At 39.9% G+C, this 15608-nt stretch overlaps 1 non-coding gene across 1 annotated transcript; it reads left to right on the top strand.

Annotated features, from left to right (window-relative positions):
- Positions 1-4227: 4227 nt before the first annotated feature.
- On the top strand, positions 4228-4334 carry LOC148048147 (U6 spliceosomal RNA). Its single transcript, XR_015696200.1, has one exon. It is a non-coding gene; the product is annotated as a U6 spliceosomal RNA (small nuclear RNA).
- Positions 4335-15608: the final 11274 nt, after the last annotated feature.

The following is a 15608-nucleotide window of genomic DNA, read 5'->3' as shown; positions in this document are numbered from 1 at the left end:
TTGTGACTCATTTCTGTAATATATAAACCGGGTGGCCGCAGTCACACTCACACAGTGGTACACAGAAGAGGTAAAGAAGTAATTCTATTACTAGGAATGCTCTGTGCAAAGATCTTTCCTTTGATTTTTACCTCCCAGGTGAATCAACCGTTCCTTTTCCAGCAGTTATTGGGAAGGAATATTTTAAGGTTCCCCACATCTCCTGCTCTAAAGCATGCAGAAAGCCTGTCTATCAAAAGCATAGGCAACTTCTATTTGTTTTAGTACTTTGATCAGAATTTGGACGGCCTTGGAAATAAAAGCTTTTAAGATATACAATATTTATCCATCTCTCCTTTTAAGGAATGAATGCATCAGTCTCTGAGGGTCAAGTGTCCTGAATTGTCCCTCTAAAATATTTTTCTGTTTCCTAACTATTCTGCTGCAAAGATCCCAGGGAACAGAAAAGAAATTGGAAAAGAACATGAATTAAATTCAGACAACCCCACTTGATTGTAGATTAAACCCAAGGTTGAAGGATGGCAAATTGTATCCACCATGATTCACTTGAAGATCCTAACTTGACCTGTAGGAGCCCTGGGGGCAGAGTTCAACCTCAAGTTGGAAGGTGCCATTTAGCAATCAAGTCCAAAGTCCATTCCTATTCAGTGCAGAAATCCAAATTAAATTCAGACTGATGGCTGTTTATCCGATGACAAAAGAATTCACAATCTGCCTTAATGAATAGTTCTATTGTCAAATTCCTCTTAGTGTAGGAAGCTTTTCTTTAATGTTCCTGTAACATGATACCATTATTTCATGTTCTGAGATGATAGAAAACAGGTCTCGATTTTCCTTTCTATGACATCCCTTCAAGTACTTGAACAATGTTATATCCCAATTCAATTGTCTTTTCTCGAGGTTAAACATAACCCCCTCCCCTCCAACTCTCTTATACTCCTTTAATCATCTTTGTTTCTTTTCTATAAACCTGTTTCTTGGAGGCTTTCTTAGAAGTCTAGTACCCAGAACTGAACATAACTACTCCAAATGGGGTCTAACTCTCAGATTTTCATTCAGGTCTTAGAAGTTTATTCTGTTGCATTTTGGTCCCCCCCCCTCCCCGACTGGGATTATTTGCCATTTTCCTTTCAGAATTCACTATCTAACCTTTTCTATTCTCCTGCTATGGAATTCTTTGAGAGCATTGGTCTGAGATCCACCCTGCATGGCAAGCTGAAACTGCTTGTCTTCTGTGTTGGCACCAGCTAGTAAGGTACCAGTGTTGGTACCAGTAGTAAGAAATCAGTGCCCAGATTTCAAATTTGGACAATACCAACCTTCTATCCAAACAGCAGTTGTCATGGCTCCCAAAGCCAGCAACAGACCCTTTTCTTTGAGAGGATGTCTCTTTAAAGGCACACAATTTCCATTTGCAAGAGCAAACATCAGCTGTCATAGAAACATAGATTCTGAATGGGCCATAGAGATTATGCAGTCTAGCAACCTACTAGCTTGCAGAATTTTCTTGGTCAGGATGAGCACTGCTTTGGGTCATATCATATAACATTGTTTCACCATCCGCTTTCCTTTATTAAAATTCTATAACCACTCATCACATTTACTTGATTGGGTGGTTTGAAATATTAAAATCATATAAAACCCGTAGTTATAAGCAAAATGAAAATCAGTATTAAAACAGTTAAAAAGAACTATTGAAAAATTCAAAAGGCAGAGAGAGCACCTTCAGCCCAGCCCTCACCCCCAAGGTTGCATTAGACCATCACTGCAATTGGCAGAGTCACGTTTTGAGGCTTTTCCAAAAAGCTATGAGAGGGGGTCTCATCTCAGCTCTGGGGGTAAGATAGTCCATAGGGTAGGGACAATGGCAGAGAAGGCTCTTTTCCTAAACCCTGCCCGTCAAAATTCTTTAACTGAATTGGTCTGCAACATACCCTCCCAGGCTAACTGGGTGGGGGTGGATCAATAAAATAGGGACAAGTTTGTTCCTCAGGTAACCTGCCCCATGCCATGAAGGGCTTTAAAGATGATAACCAACACCTTGAATTGGATCTGGAAGCAAAGTGGTGCCCAACGCAGCTCATGTAGCAGAGGTGTTACATGCAGAACCAGAGGGACACCCAAAATTGCTTTGCACCTGTACTGTACCAGCTGCAGTTTCTGGATACTCTACAAGAATAGGCCCAGGCAGAGCATATTACAGTAATATGGGAGACAACCAGGACTTCAATGATTGAAACAAGAGCCTTTTGATCCATGAAGGGGCACAACTGGAGCACAAAGTTGAGCATTCTGATCTTTGAAGGTAGTCCAAAGAAATGGTATTTGGTATTTATTCGATTTGTAAGCCGCCCTATTCCCCGAAGGGACTCATGGCGGCTGAACAAAAACCAAGGGAAGGGGAACAAATAGAGAAAAGTAAAACAAAAACAGGACAGTAATACAGACAATTTAAAAAACACAGCAAGCACAGCAAGTTCGAGTAGGGGGGGAACTCAACCCCAGGCTTGCTGGGACAGCCAGGTCTTAACGGCTGTCCGGAAGGCCTGAAGGGTGGCGAGGGTCCGAATCTCCACGGGGAGCTCGTTCTAAATGCCTTCTCTTGACCTCTGATTTTGCAAACTATGACAAAGAGCTACGTAGGCCATAAGCATTACTTGATTCTAGTTCAAAACAATTGGGAGGGGCTTCTGAGCTGTGGGGAGGTGTGCTGGTTTTTTTCTTCCTATCCTTTACATTTAGCAGGAAGATGTTGAGGGGTTGCTTGCTTAATAGTAGCTGCCCATATGAGTCTTCATACACACATCACCTTCCCTCCTCAACCCTTTCTCCTTACGAATTTTCCTTTCCCCCATTTTCCTGTTTACCTGCCTTTAGATAATGTATGTGCGACTAATTTAAAGGAAAAACAAAAACCAGAAAATTAAAACTCTTTCAATGGCTTGGTATAAAAAAGCTAAAACACTGGTCCGGAAACCCGGGATTCAATGGCCTTGAAAGAAAGTGACCAGTAATTGGGGATATTCCTGTCACAGCACACAGCAGCTAATTGGAGTTGGCCTTAATTTGCACAAGAGGCAAATTAGGCATCCCCCATTTGGATCAGCACATATCAGAAAATAGTACTTTTGATGTAAAAGAAAGAAGGGAAAAAAAAGAAATGGAGGAAAAAAAGGAAGGAAGGAAACTTTATTTATATCCACAGTAGGTGGGTACAGCATAACTGACAAACTATTATTATCTTGTTTATATCCCACATTATAAGCATTAATATGTAAACAAGAAAGGACACAAACTTTTTGAGCCAATATTTTTCCTGAGTGTTCTTCTAAACAGTTTAATAGATTATCTCACTCCCATTCATTCCTGCAGTTCTTGGATCCTTGTTCTTATTTCTAGATATTTGTCATTAAATCCCACAGGATTCTGTTTAAAACACTCCTGATAAAATCGGATATTGTTAATCCAAACACATTTCTCCCAATCCTTGTGAGATACAAGTCATCCCTTGCCAGCAGCTTACCATTCAGATAAAACAGATTATGGTCTCAAAAGGAAATCTCTCCTGTCAACACCACTTCTAAGTATTCTGTATTCCATGGAATGTTCTGTACTCAACAGCAGTATTTTTTTTCTTTTCTCATGGAATGGAAAGATGGATAAGACCAACATATGAAACATCAAAGTCTTTGTTAACAGACAATGTTTCCTTGTTTAAAGAATAGAGCAGTTTAGGAAATCAATGTGTACATACGTGTAATTATAGGTAAAGGTAAAGGTAAAGGTTCTCCTCGCACATATATGCCAGTTGTTCCCGACTCTAGGGGGTGGTGCTCATCTCCGTTTCAAAGCTGAGAAGCCAGCACTGTCCAAAGACGTCTCCGTGGTCATGTGGCTGGCATCACTAAATGCCGAAGGTGCATGGAATGCTGTTACTTTCCCACCAAGGGTGGTTCCTATTTTTTCTACCTACATTTTTACATGCTTTCAAACTGCTAGTTTGGCAGAAGCTGGGACAAGAAACAGGAGCTCACTCTGTTATGCGGTGCTAGGGATTCAAACTGCCGACCTTTCTGATCGATAAGTTCAGCGTCTTAGCCACTGAGCCAGCATGTTCCTTATGTGTAATTATAATATCTGCCTAACTTTGTGCAAGTGTATATTTTGAGACCTGAAATCCTGATTGAAATCATCTAAATTCCCACAGAAACAAGGACAATAATTTCCGTGCTCACTTCGGCAGCACATATACTAAAATCGGAACAATACAGAGACGATTAGCATGGCCCCTGTGCAAGGATGACATGTAAATTCATGAAGCGTTCCATATTTTTGTTTCAGTATGGACAGTTACAGGCCAGATGGAAAAAAGATCAGAAAATTCGTATTACGCAAAATGACAATTTACTAAAACAAATTAGGGATCAAAGTCAAATGCATATTAAAAGGTTATATAATGTATTAATAGAAATGGATTCGGAAACAGAACTAGTTAAAGATTGCATGATAAAGTGGGAACAAAATTTTGAACCAATAATGCTGGATACATGGGAAAAGATATGGGTAAGGAATGTAAAATTCACGCAAGCCCAAAGTCTGAGAGAGAATTTTTATAAGATGTTTTGTAGATGGCATTTAGATCCTATAAAACTGGCTTGTATGTATCCAAATTTACAACCTAAATGCTGGAGATGTGATTGTATTGATGCTACATATTACCATATATGATGGACTTGTAAGAAGGTTAAAGCATTCTGGATAAAAATATGGTGGATTATGCAAAATATTTTTAAAAAGAGGATAAAGTTTACCCCTCAGTTATTCCTGTTAGGTATAACTACTGATTGTACTGTCATAGAGACTAACTTGATTTTGTACTTAATAATGGCAACAAGACTGTTGGTGGCACAATACTGGAAGAAGGAAGATTTGCCTACTATTCAAGGATGGACATTAAAAGTAACAAACTTAGCAGAGATGGCTAAAATATCAGCATATCTTAAGGATCACTCACATGTGAAATATAAACTGGAGTGGAGAAGATGGATTGACTATATTCAAAATAAATACGGGACTAGTTTATGACTGAAAAAGCGAGGAATGATATAATCTGTTTAGAGTTAGCCTAACAAAAGAGGAGTTAAAGCACAAATGAAAGAGGATACTAACTTTCTTTTAGTCTATTTTAGAATATGTTTGTTAAAGATTTATACCCTGTATTTGCTCTGGGAAGTCGGGGGAGGGGGAGGTTGGGAGAGGGTTGGGTTCGGGTGGGGAGGGTGGGGGAGGGTAGGTAAATATTTGTAAAAACTTTTTAAAAATCTTCAATTAAAAAAAAGGACAATAATTTCCTAGGATTTACAGTTTTATCATTCCAATATATCCAATATATCCAATTTATCATATCAATATATTTTCATAGGTGCAAGACGGTAACTTCAAATAATAATGCAAAGCATGAATTGCAAACTCATTAAAAATCCCTTCTAGGAATCTAATTAATTCAACAGAACAGGACATGTGGGTAAAAGTTGTGATGGAGGAGGAGGAGGCGAAATATTAGATCAGGTGGAAATGTTTTGTGATACAATTAACTGAACGTGAATATCACTTCCTTATGACAGCCAGCCTGCATGGAAGAACACATAGAAAATACACTTCCCTGTGCAGAGTGCATGCTTTTTCATATACATACATACATACATACATACATACATACATACATACATACATACATACACACACACACACACACACACACACACACACACATGATCTTTTTGTTGAAAAGCCATCAGTCTCATTTTAGTGCATACATTTTTATTACATACATTTTATAGTACCATATGCATTTTTAAAAATGCCTTTCCACTTTTTATGTCACCCAGGTTGCTATAGAACGAACCAGATACCATAAGCCTACTTCCCCTTGCATCCAATTGCTGAGATTAATGACCTCTTTGTCAACTCAGCCAAGAAATTTACTGGGCCCAGTGCACTGCTTGTGATGGAGAAATACCTGCAGGGCACAACTGTTCCTCGTACTTCTTCATTTTTATCCCCTCAATGTCTGAGCAATCAGTAGCTCTGGCCTTCTGTCACCTCGTAGCTCTGGAAGTGAATTCCAGTGGAGATAAAAGAGGCAAATGTAGGATTTTCAGACTTTGGAATGGCTTGGTGGAATCTTTAATTATGGGTGTTTGTTTGTTTGTTTGTATGTGTCTCTGTGTGGCAAAGGGTAAGGATACAAACCTAGATTCCTAAAAATTTGGCTAGCCCCCAAACTTTAAGAAGACTGATGACTGATTCATCATGGACCAGTAAGTTAGATGAACCAGCTGCAATTATATGGTGTGGGATGGTTCCTGGCACAATATATTTTACTTTACTACGTTCTATTTTTATCTGTTTCTTGTATTGCTGTTTTCAACCCTTATTAGTCATCCTGTGTTCCTGGGCAAGTGGGTGGCCATAGATTATTTTAAATAAATAAATAATGCTAGTGGGTTCACAGCTTCAGAAAGCACCACATAGGGCCATTAAGCTCCACCTCCCTGCTCAGTTCAGGAATCCAAATTAAACCTTTCCCAACAGGTGGCTGTCCACCTCTGCTTGAACCCATCTTATAAAAGGGAGCACACCGCTTTGCTAGATGATTAATTCCACATTCAAACTGTTTTTACTGTCAGAAAGGTCGTTTTAACATTCAATCATAACCTGCCTTCCTGTAGCTTCAATTCATTATTCCATGTCCTGGTTTCTGGAACAAGAGAGAAGAGGCCTTGGCTTTCTTTAGGAGTCACTTTTTTCAGATAGTGTTGTCATATCTCCCTTCAATCTTCTTGTCTCAAGGTTAAAAATTCTGGATCTTTTAATCTTTCTAATTTTTAAATCCTTAATAATGTTGATTCCCCTTTTTTGTTTCAGTTTGTCTAAATTTCGTAAAAATGTGGTCCCTAGTATTTGCCAGAATTACTCAAACTGGGATTTGAAGCAGCGTGGTGGCACGGTAGTGAAGATGCTTGCCTCCCGCTCAGGAGGTTTAGAGTTCAATCGTAGGTAGCAGCAGATGTTTCTTTGCTAGGGTACAAAGAAAAAAATATCTGCTGCAAACTCTGCATAGGTGTCAGGAAGAGTGTCCAGCCAGTAAATTCTTAGCTCCCTCCAGTCATCCTGACTCTACCCCAAATAGAGAATCATAAAAAGAAAAAAAAGATCAAACTGGTATTTTATAGCACAAAAGAGGAAAGACAGATATTTTTTGTATGTTAGAAATTATACTTCTATTACTATCTAAAATTGCATTTGCCTTTTCCCCAGCCACATCACACTTGCTCAATATCTAGTCCTCAACTAGTTAATATTCAAATATCTTTTTCATAGGTATTATTATCCAGCCAGGTATTGTCCATTATAAATCTGTGTGTTTCACTTCTGTATATTAAATAAAGAATTTTTGCATTTGTCTCCGCTAAGTTTCATACCATCCATTTATCTAACCTCCTAAACTAATTTTAAATTTTATTTCTGTCCTTCCCATCCGATTTTCTGTCTCCTACAAATGTGATAAGTAGTCTATCCTCAAACTGTGCAAGAACGTGTATGCCAAGGTATGGAGTTGTCGCTGTTGCCCAAGACAGGTTTTTGTGTACCCTGACGCATTTCTCAGCAATGATGCACGCTTCTTCAATGCTTCTATGTAAGCTTGAAATTTATAACCCTAGTGGAGATATATTTCATTTTCTCTATGGTGTCCTGGAAAAAGGATTCTGTATGGCATTTGAGCAGAAAATATAATGAGCTGGATGAGGTCCTTTAGCCATAGAAACCACAGAGAGTGATAAAATCAATAAATCATTACTGCTGATAGTAAGGAAATGTTTGGATATCTACAGCTTGCAGAATATAATGGAAATCATAAAGTCTTTAGCTGATTTTATGTTTCCCCCATCCACTTCATTTCCTAGGTTCTATAATAGGTTTGTAAACAAAATAAAAGTGTGTGTGTGTGTGTGTGTGTGTGTTTGTGTGTGTGAAAGTGGGGAATACGGAAGAGGAAAAAGAAGCAGAGAGAGAAATCTTTATAGGAATAACATCAGCATTCTTCTCAGCTTCCCAGCTGCTGACTGTTTCTGAAGCCTTCAGTGAAATGCAATTAGTATCTTTTACTGCCCACCTTCTGGGGATAGCAAAATTACCATATTCTTCCAGTTTCACCTTGACATGCAGATAGCAAAACGCGAATCAGGGTTTCATCTTGAGATTTTGCTATGAGATTATGGTATGGTCTTCTGAGAGCTCCGTGATCAGATAAAATGATGAAATGATGGGAAAGCAGCTGGAATAATAAACATGAGATATGGACAACTTCCAAAGATGCTCAAGGGTAAAAATCCTGTGATGAGTGCAAAAGTGGACACAGAAAGGGTATTAAAATTATATTAACCATGGGAAAAAAATATCTGTTCTCCTTTCCTCTTGTGTTGTTGGAGCTTGAATGTTTATTTAAGCTAATTTCCCCTTTCTAGCATATTTTTTGTTTTGTCTGGATTGCTGCCAGATCATTTATTCTTCGTGGGGGGAAAAGATGAATAATTTTATGTCTTTTCAAAAAAGATGATCACAGAAGCATGTTGGCAGCACATTGGCAGCTTTAATAGGGTCAGCTCTGCTAAATGTGGAACCATCCGCTGTGTAGTATTTGCAAGAACAGAAATCCTGTCTTTGATTCCTTTTATTATACTAAGCTTCAGGGCTTGCTTAGCCCCAAAGAACATCTTAGCAAGAATAGCCGGTGAATAATATATACTGTAGAAGGAATATGCGAACATGTGTGTGTGTGGCATGTGATCAAATGTATTTCTCTGTGAGAACTCAGTCTGAGATTCCATTTATTCTTTCTGGCATTTATTCACCATTCTCTTTAGCAAAAACCGATAGAATTCCAAAGAAAAGCCATTCTCTATATGTTTTGCACTCTTGAAAGAAATAATAATGCACCAAATACACAATTGTCATTAATAACACACCTAATGATCTTGGTATCTGCACTCAAATTCTATACCTTGCTAATTATAACCTCCCCTCCAAAAAAAAAACCTCTGCTAAACACAAATTGGAAAGTTTGACTCTGTTCTTTATCACCAATTTGTTTAAATATGTTTACAAAGAATTTTGGCAGCTGAGAAATTAGTACTTCCACAAATTGGGTCTCTCTAAAAAACACTTTACCCATCAACAAGGCACAATGATAAAGGGGTTATGAAGGATGAGTGTCCTTCTGATATGAACCATATCATTATTCCGGTTCTCAGTTAAAAATAAGATATAGATTACATGGGATTAAATTGGAAGGGAGCCCATCTTCTGAGGAGGAGGTGGATCACAGTACTGTAGTTTATTTGCCAATTTAGTCTGACTAGTTGACAGGTCACCTCAGAAAGTCTCTTAATTTAAGAATGGGAAGCTGTTTAATGATACATGGATTGATGAAAAAGAGGTATTTGTATCCCAGGAGAGAACATTCATTAATATTACAAATATATAATCACTTTGATTTAGACAGAACTTTGGTGTTAACAACCAAAGGGTTTTTTCTTCCCCTTTTGCTTAATTCAAAGGCTAAGCAAACGTAGACCTGGTTAAATTCCTTGACTGGAAGATGAAAAAGTACCATATTTTTTAGAGTATAAGACACAGCTTTCTCCCCCCCGCCAAAAAGAGGGTGAAAATTTGGGTGCATCTTATACACCGAATGTAGCCCCCCCACCAGAGGCCAAAAATGTGAGACATGGAGGCAGCGATGGTCTGTGGCAATCCCTGCAGCCTGGAACAGCTGATTGGGGGTATTCCGGCAGTCCACCAATCAGCTGTGCTGAATCAGGCTGCAATAAGTGCTGAAGCTGACCTGGCTGGTCAGAGTTTGCAACAGCAATCACATCCAGAAAGCACAGTAACTGATTCAGCAGGATTCAAAATAATAATAATAATATACAATACCAAAAGCAGGTTTTCCAAGGTAGCAGTAAATACAAGCAAAACACAAGCAGTTTCACTTTCCATTCTAGTTTCCAGTTTAATAAAATTTGTATGCCGCCCACTCCCATTGGGACTCTGTGATTCTCAGCTAAGTCGGGCTTCTTCTTGTCTCCTTGTTGCTCACACAACAAATACTGTTTCAGAGTCCAAATAGCCTTCATTGGCTGACTTAGTTGATATGCCTATTAATTGACTGACCTTGTTACAATGTGTTCCAAGTCATGAACTCTCACACACTGACAGGAAGCTAGCCAGCTGAATACCATGGATGCTGGTAGGCAGAGGCAGAATTTTTCTTCTTCTCATTTTCCTCCCCAAAAACTATGGCGTGTCTTAAACTCCAGAGCATCTTATAGTCTAAAAATTACGGGTATTCCTCAGAAAGACAATGGATACAAATACAAAAAACTTTTGTATCATTGCCAAGAAAACTGAATGACTGTAGTCAGAGGTGTCCAGCCTGAACTGAGGGCATGTTTACATTCTTTCAGAGAAGAACTTCAACAACCTTGGCAGACAAATAGATTTAGATCTAGGAAGAAAGCAAACTGACTTTAATTCACAGACAAAGATAGCTAAACTACTCACAGACAGCACAATTTGACTAGCGCCTACATCATTAATTCTGTAGTGTGGAATGGGCTCAAATTCACTTACTGGGAATCCATTGAGGTTGCATCAGCGGATGTCTCTGAGAATCGTTTCTCTTTAAAAGACTAGTATTGCTGTTGGGGTGTTAATGAATAACTGAATACAAGCCACACCATAGGTTAAGTATGTGGGTTAGACAGAGTTATGGACAAAAATATAATAGGCAAAAAAAATTCCCATTGTTTCCCATCCTTCTCTTTCTCTTCTATATACATCCACCCATTCCCTCCACCTCCCTCATTCTAAATTTAATAGTCTATACTGTAATCTGCTCTCTAATGAACTCTAGTTCCAGAGAAACTAGTGGGAATTTGCTTGCATTCAAATCCCACTGCCCCTGAGAATGAGGGGATAAGAAACAGTAATGAAGGGAGAAATCTTCAAAGGTGGCTTCTGCCTTTGGAACAACCATTAATCAAGGGAGCTTCCATGGTTTCTATTTTGGTTGGAAAAAGCAGACTGATTGTCTGTGCTTCATAGGAGCAAATTTCATCTAAGTATGGGCTAACCCTGGAATCCGAATGATTATATATTAATTTCACTTTATTTGAAATGAAACCATGCAGAGTGATGAGAGATTACATTGAAACAAGGCTCAGACCCATAAAACTAGAGAATCAGAGAATAAAGCAGCATTACACTAAGTGCAGCCCAATTAAAACCTTTCCAAGTGCAGAAAAAGGAGCAATCGATTAAAAGGTTTTCAATGCAGTGATATTGGGGTGATTTGCTTTCCTCCTGTTCCATTTTTCTTTGTTGATTTGGATGAGCATAGATATACAGATATACGGTCAGGGTACCCGAAAAGCATAAAATGAGTGAGGTGCTAGGAAGGTATGGCAAGTAAAAAGCTTTTGATTTTTCTACTCAATTGGCATGAAAGCTGTGGAGCAAACAGCTGCAGAGACAGACAGACTTGAACATCCAGCATAAGTGATGATAATTTTCCAAGCAAGAACTGAAATGTGTTTGTGTGTGTGTGTGTGTGTGTATGTTTATACATCTTCAGGCTGGTGCCTTTGGCTTCGTGCTTGCTTGCTTGTTTGTTTATTGGATTTATATGCCGCCCTTCTCCCAAAGGATTCAGGGTGGCGTATAACATTTAAAAAAAACACATATTACAAAAGTTAAAAAGGAAATTAAATAAAGTATCCAAAAACAAACCCAATTAATTAGTATTAACAATAAAATTAATCATTTATTTTATTCTGTTCAGACCAGAGCCAACTTTTTAGGGTGTGTCGGAAGGACTGGAGGTCAGGGATTATACAAAGTTCTGCGGGCAGCTCATTCCAGAGGGAAGGCGCTCCCCCTGGGGTTCACTAGCCGACATGTCTCGCCGACGGCACCCTGAAGAGGCCAACTCTGTGGGATCGCACTGGACGGTGGGTGGCTATTGGTGGCAGTAGGTGGTCTCGCAGGTATCCTGGGCCTAATCCATGTGCGAGCAAAGCGTGATCAGAGCTGCCATCTTTCTATAAATATTGGTGGGGTGTGTGTGAAGTGCTGGCTTTGTTGCTGTAAGCAGGTTGGTTGGTTGTGTTGTTACATCTTGATTAGTTAATGGAGTTGATGTATGCAGATTATTCGGCTGTTTCGTAATATCCTGTGTGGCTGAGGTACTAGCTGTGTGCCCATTAGTCTTTTGTATTGTAACAACCTGGGTAATGGGCTATGTGATGACATCCTAAGCTCTAGTGTAGTGATATCCTGAGTCCTGTGCTGCAACATTCTGGGAGGTTGGCTGTGTTGTAACAACCTGAGCCTTTGTGTTGTAACCTTCTGAGTTCTGTGATGTAATGTCCTGAGCAGATGGCTGTGATGTAACATCCCGGGCTTTGGTTTGGCTCCGAGTTTGCGGTCATGTGTTCATGGCGTGTGACAGTTTGCTTTGTGTGGGGGCCGGAGGAGGGTGCAGCAGTTGGTGATGCCGCTGTGGTTTGGCTTCTGGATGGTGGTTGCATTTGGTCTATGGGATAGGTTTGGGTTTGAGTCTGGTGAGGGTGATTGGTGGTGGCGTCCTGTGTTGTTCTGGGTCCGGTGTCAGTTTTCGTGGCTGGGATTCATTTGTTGACTAGGGCTAGTTTCCAGATATCTGGTAGGTGGGAGATAATAGAGAAACACCCCCACAACATGAATAAACATGACGATACCTCCCGCCTACCAGACACTAGAGCTCAGAATGTCATCACACAGCCATTACCCAGGTCGTTACAACACAAAAGACTAATGGGCACACAGCTAGTACCTCAGCCACACAGGATGTTACAAAACAGCCAACTAATCTGCATACATCAACTCTATCAACTAATTAAGATGTAACAACACAGCCAACCAACCCACTTACAACAACAAAGCCAGCACTCCACACCCACCCACCAATATTTATAGAAAGACGGCAGCTCTGATCATGCTTTGCTTGCACAAGCGCGAAGCTGAAGGCATCAACCTGAAGATGGTGAGTGGGACCTTGTTGAAATGTCGTCAAGATACTCTCAATCTTACACGCGAAAAGACCCGAATACACCAAGACCTGCATGTGGCTCTGTGTGTGTGTGTGTGTATGTATATGTATACACACACACACACACACACACACACACACACACACACACACAAACGAAAAGCGCTGAGCTCTGGAATAGTCCTGGCATATATTATTTAGCGTAGCCTCCTCCAATGTTGTGAGTGCTACAGTAAATTCACCATTTGCCTGTCACAAAAGTACAGCTCTCTTCTATCTCATCAATCCCTAATAGGTTTTTCATTCTGCAAAGTATTTGGGGAGAAATGTCTTGTAGGCACAGCCTCTCTGTGGGTCTATCAATATCAACTAAGCTTCAAAGTGATTCAAGTTTAGATTTGGTCTGCTTTCAGCTGTTTCTCAGCCATACTTTTCCACTTGGGATTCCAGGGTTGGCTGAATGCAACACACCATCCTATTTTGCATGCTGGAGAGCAACACTACAGAGGATAATCTTGGCATGCTCCAAAATATATGCATCCTGTTTCCAGTAAATCCTATATAAATGATTGAGCCTCTATTGTGCACATTTATTGTCTGTTTATAGGTGAGCCAAGCCAGCCTCTCAAATTCCACAAATGAAAGTCTCTAGTTTTCTTAGTTTTCATGTGAATTCTCAAGAAATCAATAAAATGTATGAGTCCATTTCACAAGTTGCTTTACAGTGATATCCATTTACTTTTATATTGTATGAAGCATCATTGCAACAGGCCCAATAGGCAAGGAAACAGACATGCTGTTTATATATTTAATGCCCAGAAGTTAAAACGAATGGTATAAATAGAATGGAAGTTATGAGTCCCTCAGAGAACCTCATATAGCCAAGTGGATTTGATAATGATTATTAACATTAAAGGATGTTGGCAGAAAATTTGTAGCTTTGATTGCTGAAACCCCTTCTGACACACTAATAAAGCCCGTGACTGCTGCTTTCCTTCACTACAATGTTTTATACAGGACAAGTTAAGGAAAGTAAAGGGGATTTCCCCAGTTTTGTTTTCTCTTTTACTGTACAAAATATTGACTTTGGTGGAAAAAAAACCATCTAACATGAAAGGGGATAGATTTAGATGAGTATAAGAAGCTGACTGGAAAGGTATGTTATTCCATCTTCAAGTTGCCTAATTAATAGGTCACAGATTAAACTATTTCTGCCTCTTCTAACAGAGGGCTATATCTCTGGGAAAAAAATTACCCAGTTGATAGATTATAGTGTTAGGGGTGAGGTAAAGCAAAAAGTGTGATCAGTAACAAGCAAGCTCCATTAAATAATGGAATGGAAGCACTACAAATAAGTCCATTTTCATTTATGTAACTGGCAATATCTAGATATGGACTGTGGATGGCCACAGAATAGGAACGAAGTAATCAAAATGGCCTCACTCCCAAAGTAATGAAAGCAGTACAGAGTATAGCCAGGTGAAACTCTTCGTTGGGAAAAATCACAGAAGGCCTGTGATGCAGTCTCTCAGAACAGAATCAGCAATGCAAAGCTGACAAAATCTAATTCTTAGATTGACTTTCTGTGCAATCTTGTGTTCTCTTAAGCGCTACAGCTGTCTTTACCAACCAAATATTGGGGATTTTTTCATAAGAATATGGAACCATGTTTGCAGGGAGAACATAAGACTTGACAAGCTAGAAAGCACCACTTAGAGGGAAATACTGCCATGGAAGCCAGTTTCAGTGTCTCCTGTAGTCCAAGTGAAAATGGCCACAGGACGTGCAATAGCCAGGAACCAGACTAAAGTGACCAATAAGAGATGAGTACATTCTATTCATGTCCATATTGACAATCACATCAATTAATGAAGTATCCTGAATAGTGTCCAGGGCAAAAGTTGTGATAGAAGAAGAGAGAAGATGCTACTTTAAATCTGAAACCACTAAAGATGAGTAAGCTGTCTCAACTATGGTCTGGAGATGAGAAGAAGGCAGCATTATTAAGAGCCGTGGTGGTGCAGTGGATAGAGTGCAGTACTGCAGGCTACTTCTGCTGACTGCACGCTGACTGCAATTTGGCATTTTGAATATCATAGGGTGACCAGACGTCCCGCATCTGGCGGGACAGGCACGACTTTTCATCATTTTTCCCGCGTCCCGCCCGGTTCTCAAAACCCCCCGCTTTATTTTGGTGCTCGCTGGCTCCCCCGCCCATCATCAGCTGCCGCTAGCTCGCTCGTTCTGTTCCCCCATCTATTCTATCTACACTAAAAATCTAAGCCAGCCCAGCCTGCCGCTCACTGATTGGCCTGGACTCCAGCCAATCAGTGAGCTGGCTGGGATGGAAAACTTTAAGCATGCACGGGAAGTTTTCCATCCCAGCCAGCTCACTGATTGGCTGGAGTCCGCTTAGCACGCCGTGTGAGTCGCAGGAGTCTCCATTTCATTTCGC

This window comes from Thamnophis sirtalis, unplaced genomic scaffold (assembly GCF_051295495.1).
Source record: "Thamnophis sirtalis isolate CommonGarterSnake01/CBP01778 unplaced genomic scaffold, rThaSir2_p1.2 scaffold_3, whole genome shotgun sequence".
Lineage (NCBI taxonomy): Eukaryota > Metazoa > Chordata > Lepidosauria > Squamata > Natricidae > Thamnophis > Thamnophis sirtalis.
The sequence above is the reverse complement of the archived record's forward strand: the minus strand, read 5'-3'. Positions and strand labels throughout refer to the sequence as shown.